The following is a 4744-nucleotide window of genomic DNA, read 5'->3' as shown; positions in this document are numbered from 1 at the left end:
ATGTTATATTAGGGTGACCATACGTCCCGTATTTCCCGGGACAGTCCCGGTATTTTCTCTTTTTTTGGCCGTCCCGACTTTTTGGCAAAAGTGTCCCGGTTTTTCCCATATTTCACACGACGTATTTTTCAACTCATAAATTATTTTATGATAGTTACAACTATATATGGGATATTAATCTCCCACATTTGCCTTGGTAAACTTTTTTTTTTTTTTTTTTTTTTCGTGGAATACATTTTAATCCACTGCAATTTACAGTAATGCATCATTTCCCGCCATTGGGATTTTTCCGTAATGTCAACAATATGTGGCAACTTTGTTTGGTTTTGGCATCGCTTTTGGCGATAATTGGCAATGTCCCGTATTTTCCCGTATTTGGAATCCCGATGTCCCGTATTTCTCTCGAGGAAATATGGTCAGCCTATGTTATATTGACATCAAAACGGCTCTTCCACTCAACTTTGGATAAAACACCATCTGACCATATTGAGTAAGACAAATTCCGTACAATGTCACCGAAAAAGACCAAAAGTGAGCAAAGTTTCCATTTTTTAATCGTGATTGAAGCAATAATTAGAATTTTTGCTCACCTTTCACAGCAAGTGGTGACATTTATATTTTTCTCCCGTATTTTTTTTGGCGGGAAAATATGGTCACTCAACAGAAAACAGCATTCCAATAAAAACCCATATGCCTGCCATCTAACGATCGATCAAAATTACAGAGGTTTTCAAAAACGCCAGTAGATGGCAGCAACCAGTAATGAATGAAGAAATTTTCAAAGTGCGCCAATTTCAAACCACACAATTTCGTCAGCTTCAACGGCATTGACGAGATACCTCGTTTAAATTGATGCATTTTGGTGTTTCGGCAACTGCGGTATATTCCGCTTTCTCAAAACCCTTTTTTTTTCAAACCGAGCCCAACTCAGGCCTATCACTGTTAGTGATTTACTACCTAGTGAGCTGTATCGGAAGTGTAACTGTGTGTGTATACCTAACAGTCTTGAGTGCATATGTAGTGTTGTGTGTGATTTTTCAGTGCTGCCATCTATATTTCAGAAGGGAATTGCGCGATGTGTTATGATTGAATTACATTTGTACTGTTTCTCTCTGTGGCGAGACTTTTTAAAGGGGAGATCGTCTCGCATTCGCGCCTTGAAGTTGGAAACCACAGAAAACCTACTTCAGCCGACCACCATTGTGTGTGACGGTGGAGTTCGAACCCAGGGGTTTTCGCGACGCGAGTCCGTCACTATAACCACTCGACCACCACTGCGGCTCAAAACCCACTTATTTCGGCAATGATGAGCCCAGATACTGAGTTGTGTTGTGATTTTCGCCTTCCAAGCATGATTTACATCCCCCCCCCCACCCCATCAGATCAACCGTCAGTGGGCGGAGAAAGCTTTTGTTTTCATTTTGATAACAGGAAATACAGAGACGTGTTTGAAATATACCACACTTCTCCCTTCCGGATAATACATGCGTACGGTAATAGAAAAAACTAAAGTATTTCTCTCTCAGAGTTTGGGAGAATTGGGATTAATGCTGGGAGTGTTCAATCCGGCCTTGCAAATTGGGTGTGCTCGAGCACGCACTGCACTCCCGGCTCTGACACCACCACCACTGGCTTACTGCGAGTGTAGAATGGAAAAAACACGTCACTGCACGTCTGTGCGAATAAGCTTGTGCTATTTAAATGCGCTTTGTTTTTTTCCCCACTACCTTCCAGTAATGCGGTGATTTCGATAATCCGGCACGACCTGGTCTCTAATATATGCCGGATTAGTGAGAGCCCACTGTAATTCGCATAATGCAACTTTTGGTTATGTGAACATAACGAGCGCCTGTTTTCGATTCTGGAAATCGGCGTCGTTACTGATTGGTTAAAAAAAACCCGAAGTTTTATTTTGTTTTAAGGTTTCGGACGACTAACGGAAAAAAATTTCTTGGGGTTTCCGATTCCGCGTGGCAATCGGTGGTGATCTGACCAATCAGAAAGGGGAAACGCTCCGTTCATTTGCATGTAGCGTGTCGTCGTTCTGCACGAGCCATCTGTGATATTCATGGAAAATTACAGATTCCGCTCGTGGCGAAATAATTTGAACCAGAATTGTGAGCGATAAATGATACCGATTTATTGATTACCACAAATTGAAATTTTTAAATTTTATTTTGAAAACTCAAATTTCATATTTTGATAAGTTTGAAATTTGTAATTGGTAATAACAAGCATTACACAAAAACAAACTTCACGTTAGATTCACAACATATACGCGCACATTCCGGCATGTACCAATTCGATAGAGATTCCATAGAGGAATGTATACAAGCTGCATGTACGGTCGGGTAGTTGTAGTAGTCTATTTCTTGCTTTGTACGTATTTTATTGTCGTCGTAGCAGAGAAGGCTTGCTCGCATAGATATGATGCTGAAAAGGACAAAAGTACGTTAGTTGCTTTTCGGTAGATTTAGATACTCCTCTCTCAGTCCAAGCCAAAAAGCAGCCACCGACGCCTCACTCTCGGTGAACTTTCCTTTGAGTGTGCAATCAACGCAAAGATAAATTAATTAATCTCGTTCGCAAGCAGTGAAATTTATTTCCTCCGCGAAATCAAATGATGAGACAAACAAGTCGAGATTCTGAGTGAAAAGAGATGAGATGGAGAGTAAATATCTATTGCATCTTGAAATCTTGATAAGTGTTGAAAAATGAAGTCTTTCAGCTTATCCGAAGGTGATGTCACTCTCCGCTGTGAAGGTTTCGACAGGTGACTGATGCGAAGATAAATCCAAGAAGGAAAATTCATCTGGCCGGGTGAGCACCAAAGACCATTAAACTACAAAGCCAATGAATCCTCTTTCCTTGAGCTCGTTCCTTAGCAGAAAGCCTCCGCCCGAAGCTTTGACGTCACTGAAGAAGTCCATTTCACCTGCAGCCATTGGATATAGCAGGCCGATACATGCGATATCTCTTTACCTTTTTTTTGCAGTATATTCAATGACTATGGATGGAATGGACTTCTTTAGTGTCGTCACGAGCTTCGGCTGGTCTTGGCTGAACGGAGCCGTCCATGGACAGCTAGACCTAACTCACGCCAAAGCTCACATTGCTGACACTGCCACCAGATGGCGGCTTATCCGATGAGTCTGTCATGCATGAGAGTAATTAATTCGACTTAAAATTTTTTTTGAGACCTTAAGTGGACTGTCATATATTTTTTACCTATCTACATGATATCTCGCGGCACTCCTCAGCCGATATCGTGGCACCCTAGGGTGCCGGAGCACACCGGTTGGGAAACACTGGTCTAGGCATATGTAGAAAATTCTTAGGTCTCTTTAATCGTAGCCTCTGTCTGCTATCGTATGGAGAAGTTTCGGCAAGATGCTGAAATTCAGAGTCAGATTTCATCGAGTCACCAGTCTGATCGAACAGTCTTTTTGCCAATTTTTTGGTGTAGGCTGTGATATTATGTTCATTTGTCGTGAGAACAGCTACACCGGAGCGGCATACAACAACATCGGCCGGGTGACCATCTTGTAAAGTATTATTTTGTTGCGAGTTGAAAGCTTGACGCTTGTGGCTTAGGGGTCTAGGTCAATTCGTCGCGATCAACTTGTCACGCGACAATTCGTCGCAATCAATTTGTCGCAGCGTCAATTCGTCGTGCTACAAACTCGTCGCGGTACAAATTTGTCGCAGAGTCAGTTCGTCGCGGTACAAATTTGTCGCAGAGTCAGTACGCCGATCAAATAAATTTTCAAAATTCAGTTTTCATGGTATTCATGCCACACTTCCCGCTTTCTGGCGGGATCTCCATTTCTCGCAGCGAGGGGCGTTGGGGGAACACACGAAAATGATAAATTACGATAAAATAAATTTTCAAAATTAAATTTTCACCGTATAAGCCGCACTCCCGCTTTCTGGCGGGATCTCCATTTCTCGCAGCGAGGGGCGTTGGGCGAACACATGAAGATGATAAGTTATGATAAAATAAATTTTTAAAATTAAATTTTCACCGTATAAGCCGCACTCCCGCTTTCTGGCGGGATCTCTATTTCTCGCAGCGAGGGGCGTTGGGCGAACACACCAAGATGATAAATTAGGATCAATGCCCATCCCAAAGCACAATTTGCCTAAGGGGTCATTCAAGTATTACGTCAGGATCGGGGAGGGAGTTTCGGATTTGTTAACTTTTGATGGCGGGGGGGGGGGGGTTGAAGGTCGCTTACGTCATCAACCACCCCTTTTTGAAGATATGAAATATTCTAAGCTGCTGGTGAAATTTTGCTGACAGGGGAGGGGATGGGGGTCAGTGTTTTGCTGATTTTTGCTGACAAGGGGGGAGGGGGTCAAAAATGGCTGAAAATCTGCTTACGTAATACTTGAATGGCCCTAATTCACTATTGAGTATGTATCTGCCATGTAGAGAATACATCTTTGAGGAATTTTTTACCGACAATATATCTAAGGCTAGCATTACACTATGAAAGTGTTCTAAAAGTCCTTTTATAAAACTTGAAAAATTCAACCAATAAGATTATCGGTTGCATTTGCTCGAATGTAACCTATGAACTTTATTGGTTGGATTTTTTGAGTTTTTAACTTGAGCAACTTATCCGGTGCAAATTAAATTTTGAAAATGTATGAGATCGCAATTTATCATCTCGGTGTGCGCCCCAACTCCCCTCGCTACGAGTAATGGAAATCTCGAGAGAAAGCGACAAGTGTGGCTTAT

Source organism: Pholcus phalangioides, unplaced genomic scaffold, assembly GCF_987345545.1.
Source record: "Pholcus phalangioides strain wild (caught in Gottingen) unplaced genomic scaffold, Ppha-v1.0 ptg000016l_1, whole genome shotgun sequence".
In the NCBI taxonomy this organism is placed as follows: domain Eukaryota; kingdom Metazoa; phylum Arthropoda; class Arachnida; order Araneae; family Pholcidae; genus Pholcus; species Pholcus phalangioides.
This window is presented reverse-complemented; position numbering follows the sequence as displayed.